This window comes from Staurois parvus, unplaced genomic scaffold, assembly GCF_062004578.1.
Source record: "Staurois parvus isolate SC_StPar_1 unplaced genomic scaffold, SC_StPar_1.0 ptg000120l, whole genome shotgun sequence".
Taxonomy (NCBI): domain Eukaryota; kingdom Metazoa; phylum Chordata; class Amphibia; order Anura; family Ranidae; genus Staurois; species Staurois parvus.
This window is the reverse complement of record NW_028317916.1, coordinates 601768-614720: the sequence shown is the minus strand read 5'-3', so window position 1 is coordinate 614720 and position 12953 is coordinate 601768.

Genomic DNA, 12953 nt, shown 5'->3' with positions numbered 1-12953 from the left:
TCCTTCTTCTCATCCTTCTCCTTCTTCTCACCCTTCTCCTTCTCCTTCTTCTCATCCTTCTCCTTCTCCTTCTTCTCATCCTTCTCCTTCTCCTTCTCCTTCCTCATCTCCAAGGGCATTTAAATTAAAGGTACAGTGTTCTGCACTAATTTAAAGGCTCTCTGAAGCCTAGAAACCCTTTAAATAAGTCATCTTCGTAGCGGAGAAATTCGCATCGAATCGAATTTCACACTGGAATTCGCCGAATCAGCCGAATCGAATTTTTCATTTCTTCGCTCATCTCTAATTACAGCCATTGATTGAGAAATATTTCCCCTTCAACAGAAATTGATCACATGATCAAACAATGTCCAGAGGGGACAGATACACAGTGAATGAAATTAAGCCGTTCCCGGCTGAACAGGCCAAATTGTGATCAGTGTATTGCCAGCTTTATTGAGAGAGTTTATATATTGTAAGCAAACCAGGATAAAATATTTCCTTTTGGTCATTCTTTGACCACACAAATATGCTACAATAACTAATGTTGATAATATTCACGATTGATTTCAGCTTAATAAATTAATTTGGGATAAATATTTTACCCAATGGTTATATAATTTTAGAAAACACATGTACTTTAATAGGGGGCATTCTTGTGAATGTACATGTGTGTGTATGTTGAACACTGTATTACTGACAACACTGAGTGAGACCTCACCAGCATTCTGTACCAGGATGCTTCCATGCTTAGCAAATCAGTTCCTGTCAGGGGCGGACTGACCATTTGGAAACTCGGGCACTGCCCGAGGGCCCGGGGTCAGTAGGGGGCCCCATGAGATGCCCCTGGTACCTTTTTCATAGGCTTTTTTCAGTTTGGGCAAGGACACAGGGGCTCCATTATCCCCTATTGCCCGGGGACCCCATGAGTTGTCAGTCCACCCATGGTTCCTGTACATTTCTTTTTCTATTGCACTACTGCTAATTCTTTCTAGTCAGAAATGTTAGACTTTGAACCAAAAATAGATTTCTTTTATCTTATTCATCCTTGAAAAATTGAATGCAGTACAGTGTGAATACATCTGACATGAATATTAATTAACAAAGTTAATATATAAATATAGAATCTAAAAATACACACTAGTCTGCTGGTGGGATAACCTATAAATACATATATATTATGTTTTAATATGCCTGACAGGCATGACTGATATTATACGATTTTATGTCATATTTCATCACTTTATAGTTGCTGGAGTTATTTTGGGTCATTCATATACAGAAATAGATGAAGCACAAGAAAATATGAAAGATATTTTAAGTTTGACCTTTGTTGAGAAAAACACAGAACAACTGCTTCTTTAGTCAATCTATTCTTAAAAGGACTGATTTTTTTAAAGGGTTTACTGTTATGGGGTTAAATGGTATCTCAACGGAATATGAAAAACATATATCGACTTAGTAGCTTATGCACTCTTATCAATTACTGCAAGTTTTGTTTACAGATCCAGCTTGCCGAACCAAGCCACTGTATGTGCTCATGTGAAAAATCTTATTATGCTGTTGTGTTCATATAAGTTTTATCTACATTCATAAATAACTTTGAAGAACTACATTTCTATGCACAGATAAATAGTTTGAATTAAACTAGAAAGCAAGTGGATAGACTGATTTATTAAATTCCAGAAGTACCGATTTTCTATTGTATCAGTAGGCTACTTTACTCTGGAAAGCAACAAATCTGCAATCTATAGCTGTTTCATTGGCATGGGTATTTTTCTTTTCTTGTGGAACATAAATATGATAGGAGACTGACAACAAAAAAAATAAATAAAAAAAAAATCTATCTATCTATCTATCTATCTATCTATCTATCTATCTATCTATCTATCTATCTATCTATCTATCTATCTATCTATCTGTCTATCTGTCTATCTGTCTGTCTGTCTGTCTGCCTGTCTATCTGTCTATCTGTCTATCTATCTATCTATCTATCTATCTATCTATCTATCTATCTATCTATATCTCTATAATGCATTACCATATTTTGCTTGCAAGGGAAACTCATTAGATTTCCTTCTTTAATACTATTTATTAGTAATTACAGTATTTTTCGCTCCATAAGACGTACCTGACCATAAGACGCACCTAAATTTTAGAGCAGGAAATCAAGAAAAAAATTCTGAACCAATGGACTACAGACATAGTACAGGAAATGACCAGAGACTGCAGACATAGTATAGGAGATGACCAGAGACTGCGGGCACAGTACAGAAGATGGCCAGAGACAACAGACATAGTACAGCAGATGACCAGAGACTGCGGACCTACTACAGGGGATGACCAGAGACTGTGGACATAGTACAGGAGATGACCAGAGACTGCGGACATAGTACAGGAGATGACCAGAGACAACAGACATAGTACAGCAGATGACCAGAGAGTGCGGACCTACTACAGGAGATGACCAGAGACTGTGGACATACTACAGAAGATAACCAGAGACTGCGGACATGGTACAGGAGATGAGCAGAGACTGCGGACATAGTACAGGAGATGAGCAGAGACTGCAGACATAGTACAGGAGATGAGCAGAGACTGCGGATATGGTACAGGAGATGACCAGAGACTGTGGACATGGTACAAGAGATGACCAGAGACTGCGGACGTACTACAAGAGATGACCAGAGAGAGACTGCGGACATGGTACAGGAGATGACCAGCAACTGCGGACATACTACAAGAGATGACCAGAGACTGCGGACATATTACAGGAGATGATGACCAGAGACTGTGGACATAGTACAGGAGATGACCAGAGACTGCAGACCTTTGTGAAGGGGGGGGGCGGGTACCCGAGATCGACAGGTACCCGCTCCCACTTTCTATGGAGTTGTCCTCCCCCCCTTCCTCCCTGTAGTCTTGTGGGACACATGCCAGGTCCCATAAGACTACAGGGCCATTTACAAAGCGCATCACTTATCACTCATGCGCAGTGGTCACCCGCTTGTGAAGTCGCAAACTGTCACATCCGGGTGCCCACACTGAAGATGCCAGCGCCGGGGAGAGAAGATGACCGATGGAAGCAGGACACCGCTGTGCCGAGGAACAGGTAGGATGGAGGAGCGGGTTCTTCTACACAGTAGAGCCGAGTGGCCGGCCCGGTATTCTAACACGGCGGCGGGAATACCGGGCCGGTCGCTCCATATTCGCTCCATAAGACGCACAGACGTTTCCCCCCATTTTTTTGGGGGGAAAAAGTGCGTCTTATGGAGCGAAAAATATGGTAAATGCTTATTACTCTGAAGTAGTGATGAGTGAAATTAAGAGGTTTCATTCCCCTGAAATTTTCAAACATAATAGTAGGTTTAGACAAAACTTGCCCATTTTGGTGAAAAGTATTGGAATTGTGGGAAAGGTCAAATTAATGTGTTTTCTGGTGGTTTTTTAAGCACCTGGCTTTAGATGACACCTGATGTTACAAAAGTTCCCCTTTATTTTAGTTTTTTTCCCATAAAAAATAATAGACTATTGAAAAAAAAAGGTGAAAAAAAAGAGATAAAACACCATTAGGGTACAGCATGCAATGTCAGTAGAAAAGAAATGAAAGCCCGCAGGCCAGCCGTAAATGACCATGACACTGTGGTTGTGATTTACCCAGCACATTGGGGGGCATTTACTAAAACTGGAGAGTGCAAGTTCTTGGCCTGAAGAGGATTGGGGAGCATTTCAGCAGCAAATAATAATGATCAAGTTGTCCAAAATTTTGGTTGGCAACGAAACTGAAATGGTGGACAAGGAAAATATTTCCCTGTGCTTCTATCACAAAAAAGTGTGATGTAATTTGGTGCATGAAATCTGCAGTTGCCAAACATGAGCCTAAAGAGCCACATCTTACTTTTTTTTCTACGTATGTTGCTAACGATGATAAATTGTGTTATTTGCCAATCATGAGTAAAACTCCAAAACTGGAAATCCCAAAAAATTTCTGAACTCTCACAGCTGAAAGTGGTCCTGAGCCTAATATTTTGAAAGTAAGAATCCACTACACTATCCCTGGCTCCAGTGGAGGCAACCTTAGTTGCTGCATTCTGGATAACTTGGTTTTATGTGACCAAGGCTAATCGTCTTCAGTACCACCCATCTTTTCTGTATTGTCTTCTTTCACCCTGAGACAGTTTTCATATCATGTCCATAACAGTGTCATGGTGATTTAGGCCCCATTCACACTAGGCATAGAAAGATATTGTGTTCACGGGTATTTTTGTGTGTTTTTCATGCATTGCGCCATACACAAGATAAATGCACCAAGGAAGCTCCCACAACTTTTTGGGTGATGGGCTTTGCATATTTTTTTACATTGAGTTTTGGCACATTTCCAAGTGACACAGCATGCAACTGCTAGCCACATTTGGGGTGCCACTAAGAATTAATTGCACCACAAGCACATCCCACATTTTGGCACCTTTTTTATGTGTTCCGAGAGCACGTGCAGAAACGTGTTTCTGCATACATTCCTGGAATGCACAGGTGTAAATCGGGACTTAGAAAGATTTTCTAATGAAAAAAAAGATGTCCAACATCACTATTCTCACATTAGATTTGCCAGTAATACTATGTTTGCCACTGTCACTGTCACTACCAGTTTTAAGTCTATTTTCACTGCTTTCGGCTATAACCTGACTAGATCCAAAGGAAAGCAATAAGCCACCACCTCCAGTGCTGTTCTTTGCTTGGAACATTGCTTGGATGGAGGACTGATTGGCAACCTGGTTCTGAACCAAAGTAACAGATTGATCACCTTGCTGCAACTGTAGCAACTATAGACAACAAGGCATTCAGTCACCCCTCATGTTTTTATTGTGGAATGAGGTTGCAATGTAATTTTTTTTATATAATTACACAATTTTTAAAGGTGTCAGTATATGTCTCAGCAATGGTATACATATGTATGGATGTGTGTAATGCATATATACAATATGTGTGTATTGTATAGATACATCAATTTGTTTTACACACAGATACATATATACAATTCCTTTAGATAGTGTGGGTGGGAGATTGAGTCTATGGTTGACATAATTACTGCCTGCTGTAAAAAAAGGAAATACAGTGAGTATTAAAAGTCTACACACCCCTGCTGAAATGTCAGGTTTCTGTGATGTACAAAAAAGAGACAAAGATAAATAATTTCAGAACTTTTTCCAACTTTAATGTGACCTACAAACTGTACAACTCAATTGAAAAACAAATTGAAATTCTTTAAGGGGGGTAAACATAAAACACTAAAATAATGTTGTTTCATAAGTGTGCTGTTTTCAGAATTAAGCAATCACATTCAAAATCATGTTAAATAGGAGTCAATACGCACCTGCCATCTGATTAACCCCAAATAAAGTTCAGCTGTTCTAGTAGGTCTTTCCTGACATTTTCTTAGTCACATCCTACAGCAAAAGCCATAGTCCGCAGAGAGCTTCCAAAGCATCAGAGAGATCTCATTGTTGAAAGGTGTAAGTCAGGAAAAAGGTACAAAAGAATTTCCAAGGCATCAGATATACCATGGAACACAGTAAAGACAGTCATCATCAAGTGGAGAAAATATGACGAAACAGTGACATTACCAAGAACTGGATTTCCCTCCAACATTGATGAAAAGATGAGCAGAAAACTGGTCTGGGAGGCTACCAAGAGACCTACAGTAACAATAAAGGAGCTGCAAGAATATCTGGCAAGTACTGGCTGTGTGGTACATGTGACAATAATCTCCCGTATTCTTCATATGTCTGGGCTATGGCAAGACAGAAGCATTTTCTCACAAAGAAAAACATCCAAGCAAATTTTGCAAAAACACATCTGCAGTCTCCCAAAAGCATGTAGGAAAATGTGTTATGCTCTGATGAAACCAAGGTTGAATGTTTTGGCCATAATTCCAAAAGATATGTTTGTCACAAAAAACAACACTGCACATCACCATAAGAACACCATAGTGAAGCATGGTGGTGGCAGCATCATGATTTGGGGCTGTTTTCTTCAGCTGGAACTGGGGCCTTAGTCAAGGCAGAGGGAATTATGAACAGTTCCAAATATTAGTCAATATTGGCACAAAACCTTCTGCTAGAAAGCTGAACATGAAGAGGAACTTCATCTTTCAGCATGACAATGACCCAAAGCATACATCCAAATCAACAAAGGAATGGCTTCACCAGAAGAAGATTAAAGTTTTGGAATGGCCCAGCCAGAGTCCAGACCTGAATCCAATTGAAAATCTGTGGGGTGATCTGAAGAGGGCTGTGCACAGGAGATGCCCTCGCAATCTGACAGATTTGGAGTGTTTTTGCAAGGAATATTGCCAAGTCAAGATGTGCCATGTTGATAGATTCATACCCAAAAAGACTAATAATAGTAATAAAATCAAAAGGTCTGTCAACAAAGTATTAGTTTAAGGGTGTGCACATTTATGCAACCATATTATTTTAGTTTTTTATTTTTACTTCCCTCCACCTAAAAGATTTCAGTTTGTTGTTCAACTGATTTGTACAGTTTATAGATCACATTAAAGGTGGAAAAAGTTCTGAAATTATTTATCTTTGTCTCATTTTTTTACATCACAGAAACCTGACATTTTAACAGGGGGGTGTAGACTTTTTATATCCACTGTACATCTTTTCATTATGGTTTGAAAGTCAAAATACGCTGTATGTGTGTGGAATGGAACACTAATGCATAATGTTTCAAACAAAAGTGTGGGATCTCAATCACCAATGATTATAAACCACACTATACAATATACTGTAAGTGGTAATGTTACACACATTGGGGTTGATTTACTAAAAGCAAATAGGCCTTCAGAGCTTCAACTCATTCACTAAGCTCTGAGGAAAATTCCGTTGCAAAATTTGCCTTTAGTAAAACAACAACAAAGTTTTTTCTACTGTGTAACATACCTGTAACATTTTTAAATATAATATATATAAATAATATGTAGTCATAGATAATGTAATAATATATAATTAAATAAAATAAATAAATAAAATAAATATAATATTTAAAATATTGAAATGTAGTGCTAAGTATTCCTTCGTACAATATATCAGTGTGGGTGAAGACTTCTAAACACTTGGGTTGTGTACAGAGGTTATTGAAAGCCTTCATGTATAGCCTTCCCTATAACAGAACAGGTACAGTATATAGATACTAAAAATTAGAATAACGTAACAAAAAAGATATAAAGAATAATTTGTGTATTGTTAATAGACATCTTTAATTATCCTTAAACTATTCTACAAAGTGTGCAATTAATGGACTGAGAAAAAAATGTTCTAAAAGCTTCAGAAATAAGAATCAAAGCCAGCTTAGAATTATGTTCTAGCTAAGAGTAGGACATTGTCTCAGCAACTGATCTACCTGGTAGATAAAAGACATTCTTTTTAGATGTGAACTGTTGGTGACAAGGATTTAGACTAATTCAAAAATGTAATGCTAAGTCTTCAGTGGATAGCATGAGACAGCTAATTTGCTGCCCACATTGAAAGAATTTAAGAAATGTGAATTTTTCTAAATTTTTTTTTTTTTTTAGAAATATGTGGTTAAAAGGAAGACATATGTCACTGTGGTTTTAATGATCAAATTAATATTTTCTAATATGTAATTTTACTTTCATAATCTATTTATTTTATTTGATCAAACTTCTTGAGTAGATTAATTGATCCTGTACAAAGCCACTTTGATAATATGTAATTTTATTTTTTTTGCATTCATTTTTTTGAGTAATGATCCTTATCTTTGTAAACTAATTTCTAGCATGTACACAAGCATCATGAAAACCTTTTTATACTGAGATAATACATTTCAATATTATTAAATGGCAAATGCAATAGTACATACTAAACACACAGATCGGAGATTGCTTCTGAAAACTTATTATGAGTTCCAAAATAAATAAAGACAATACACACATAGAAATAATCAAATTATTATTATTATTATTATTATTATTAATAATAATAATAAACACTTTATACAGTTTTTTATAATATAATTAATATAGGGTCTATAGCACACATACAAAACTATATAAAACAATAGATATAAAACCCTGCCCAAATAAGTTTGTAATCTAAAGGAATACTACAAAGTAATTTTAATCCTGGAAAGTCATCCTTAAAGTGGAATTAAAGCCTAATATTAACTATTCTTAAAATGTTTCTCTCCCCCTTCTCCAACTATTCTGCAAACTCAGTTAAAAAACAAAGATATATATATATACTTACCTTTTTCAGTCTGATCCAGTCACATGATCCTGCAGCCCCAGCTCCCCTGTGTCATGGAGTGCTCAACAACAGCTGGGAATTCCAGGAGTCATGACATCACTCATAGGCTCCCATGGCCTAAACATTTTCAACGCTCCTTCCTATCCTCTGCAGTATCTGCACAGTGACACAGGAGAGCCAGCGCTGCACGATCACGTGACCAGACTGGAGCAAACTATAAAAAGGTAAGTATACAGATATTTTTTACATAGGGTATGAAGGATAGGTAGGAGAAGGGGGGAAGGAATATTTCTAAGAATATTTTGTTTTAGGCAACTATTCCACTTTGTTGTAAACACTTATATATACCAAGTGAAGTGACTGGCCACGGATCATACACAGAAATTAAACATATCCTCCTACATGCTGCAGTCTTTTCTTTTCTACATCCATTCAAGGTTCTGAATTTATAAAGCTTCTGAAAGTTCAGAAAAAAAGGGGGCAGAGAGCTGAACTTTGCAGTGCTCAGTGAGGAGAGCTCTAAGAGATGATTGGAAGGAAGAGACACACCCCCTCCAAACAATTCACATGAACAAAACTGAGGAAGTCAATCTGTTGGAGGTCCCTCTCCTGTCACCATTTTTCTCTTGGTGTCAGGAAAACCTATCAGAAGGGATTCATGCTGATAGCAAAGGAATGAAGCAGACAGAAATGACAATAAGCGCTCTTAATTGAGACAACTAGACACTATAGAGGGATATGCTTTGTTCATAATTTATGTCTGAGGTTTACAACTACTTTAAGTATTCATACCATGTAAATATACAAACAGAAGTAGTACTTGGATAGAATCTAACTGAGTATTCATGAAATATTGTTTCAGATAATATTTATATCTACTGAAAGGATATTAGATTGTAAGCTCTCAAGAATCGGGTCCTTCTAACCCTCTTATATTGAATTGTATTGTAATTGTACTGTCTGCTGTGCTAATTGTTGGCACTATCTTGAACAATAAAAATAAGAATAATGTGAACCCAACTCTTTTTTCAGTATGTTTGGAGTTATATCTTACTTATCTATCTTATATCTTACTGTATACAGTATTCTTCGGAAAATATGTTTTGTGAATTTGTTTCGAAGTTTGTTACCTAGAGATCCTGCCAGTAACAGCACTTCCTACCGCAGGTTTAGAATGTTAAGGCCTCACAGTTAGCAGTAGCATTATTATCCTGCTAGTCATCTGGCTGCCCATTTCATAGACCTGATAGCAGCCCAACAGACAACTGAAGTAGCTGCATTATAGACAGGGCTAGCGCCAGCATAAGGCGGCTTCTGCATCTGCCTGAGGGTGCCAGGATGAGTGGGGGCAGCAAAATCCAAATCCCAGGAGCTCAGCCCAGTATCTGAACCCCAGAGTGGAGCCTAGTGCTGAAACAAGTTCTGGCAATTGGCTCCAGTGATTTGCCTGGCAGGAGTTTGCTAGCGTGGGCACCAGTGATACCTTCTCCGCAGCCTGTGTGGCGTATTTCAGGTCCCACTTCCTGCGATTGCTCTGTATGGCAGCCATACCTCTCCCCAAAAGCTGCTACACTAGCATACTGCACACCAAAATGTACCTTCACCTGTGTAGACCAAAATCTTTGCACATGACCTGATTATTGGCTATATGCTGCTGCCAATTTGAAAGCAGCAACCTAGTGTTATCAGCCTGCTGCAAGAAGTTCTGTTACTGGGAGTATTTCCTAGTAAAGAAACTTTACAACAGATTCACAAAAATACATTTTCTTAAAACCACATACAGTGAAGCATGAATCCAAACAACAACAAAAAAAAGATTTTGGATTCATATACACTTTAAATGAAATACTTAGACCATCTGAAATATTCTGAAATAATGTTCAGTCAAATTTTAACATATTATTAAAACAAATCTAGGGGTCTACAGTTTAAAGTCATCTAACAAAAAGTAAAGTTCCTTATATGTGTGCAATTCCTAAGCAGAATTCTGATCTTGCTGTCAGTAGGGTACACTTAATGCTCACTCACTGACAACCATTGGAGATTATGTAGACATAACCTGAACTGTCAGCAGCAGATATTGCAGTAAGATGACTAAGCAAGACAGTGCTCATTATATGTATCACACTATTGTCTTGCAGACTCAGCTTTCTCAATGTTACCATGTAGAATCCCCATTGTCCTAACTGTTTTACCACTTACGCTAGAAATGACAGTGAGACATTTTTCATAACAACACAAATCTAATGTGATAAGAAATACCTTGACCGTTTAATTAGGTTATTATATTTGTTTTAGCATTTGGAAAATATGTTGCTTGAAAAGTAGAAAAGGTCAATATATTAATACTAATAATATTAATGATAACAACAACCAAACCTTCTCTCATCTGAAATTACTATAAATTATCTGATCAGGCTAATTTGACGAGTCAACATCCATTGTACAGATTCTATATTCTGAAAAAGGAAGTCTTGCAATAGAATAAGCACTAAATAATTTTGCTGACTGGAAAAAAGTAGAGACTTTGCAATACAAGTTACAGGTGTCTGTGTAATTGCTGAAGTTCTTCTTCAGAGGAAATGAGAAACCAGACAGGAACAAATGAGCAATGTGCTTACTCAGTCCCTCTACTTCAGCAGTATTCAGGGCTAGCCAGAAACTAAGTAAAAGTACAATCTGAAACAAATAGAGGATAGATTATAAAGGATGTTTATTTGTATGTAGTCTGAACAATGCTCAGAGCAATCAGTTTTGTAGGAATTATAGCATGGTTGGATCTAGGGGGGATGCCCCCCCAAAAAATTTTAGTTGTGCCCCCCCAAAGCCAAACCTACCCTGCCACTATACTGTCACGTTACTACTCTAACCTGCCACTATACTACCCTAACCTGCCACTACACTGCCCTAACCTGCCACTACACTGCCCTAACCTGCCACTATGCTGCCCTAAGTTGACACAATACCACCCTAATCTGATACTTTACTGCCCTAGTTTGACATTATACTGCCCTAACCTGCCACTATACTGTCCTTGACTGACAGTATACTGATCTCAGTTATACATTGTGTGGGAAGGAGGAGCTCTGCTGCCTGTGCCCAGGCTGTGTGCAGTGCAGGGATGGGAGAAGGAGCTCTGCCCATCTTCTGCCTTGCCTGCAGTGACCCTTGTCCTCTGCCCTGCTGACCTCCCATCCTCTGCCCTCCTGACATCATTTTTTACTGCACCCCCACAGACTAGATCCGGCCCTGAACTATAGCATCTCTAAACCCCAAAGCAAAAAATTTAAGGAAAAGTATGGCCAATGCTCTTTTGACCCTATTTCTTCTAACTGAACTCCTGTGACCTGTTTTCAGCCGACAGAGAAGCAAAGTACACTTGTTGGCTGATGTCACTCAGCCAGCCCAGGCTCTGGGAAGATCCCAACTTTAAAGTGAGAGATCCACCCAGATGCCTGGACTAGCATGGATTGAGAGCCTGAGCCAGCCACTCCTAACCACACCTCAGCCTGGCTCTCCAGTGAGCCCACATTGCAGTGGTCTAGACATGCATTCCCATGTCTCATTCCATCACATATCCCCAAAATAAGAGGATTATTCTGCATTTCAAGACAGTGGGCAAAGCCATGCATAACATTTCTTTATGCCCCATCAGCCAGATACACATCCAAAACCATTGGAATGTATTATTTTTTTCAGGCACGTATATAGCACTGTCAATTTACACAGCGTTTACAAATATACATATTGTACATTCACATCAGTCCCTAACCCTCAAGGGGCGTACAAAGTCCCTAAATTACATTCATACACATACTGGGGCCAATTTAGACAGTAGCCAATGAACCTACCAGCATGTCTTTGGAGTGTGGGAGGAAACCGGAGTACCTGGAGGAAACCCACACAGGCACAACATGCAAACTACAGGCAGGTGGTGCTGTGGTTGGGATTTGAACCAACAACCCTAGTACTGCCAGGCGGAGTGCTAACCATTTAGCCACTGTGCTGAATGCAGTGCAAATATAGCCTGATATTATAGAACTATTTATTCTGAACTGCAAACAACTGTCTCAGGCTTTTTAGCCATCATCAGTGCAGCATATGGAGACCACATCTTGGGCATGGGACTCGGTGAGACAGCAGAATCATACAGGTTATGGTGAGAAGGGACTGAAGCAATCAAACAGTCCTCCAACTGAATAAGTTGCACAGTAAAGCCTTCTTGGAACAGAAGGTACCATCACATATCCGAAAAATCAGAGGATTATTTTTATGATATGGGATGGAAATAGACAAGTGAATCTGTCAGTGAAAAGTTATTTCACTTATACCGTATACACACTTGTATTTTGTTTGTCTGGGCAAACTTACAAGAAATAACTATATATATATATATATATATATATATATCACACAAATAATATTTAAAATGTAAAAGTATCAAGCTTTATAGATAATATATAATGTGCAACACTGTCCTAAATTGGAGTTAAATCACGGGCATGTGTAATTGATATATCTACGGTTAGAGTAGTGTAAGCATAAACACATTTAATACTTATTAGGGTTCTCAGCTTTTCATGGATCTTTGTAATTCATTTTGTAGGGAAGAATTAAAATAACAGTAAAGATGTCAAGCACCTAGTAAGTGAATAACTGAGTAACTATTACAAAGCGATGACAAAATGAGCTTCATTTATATGC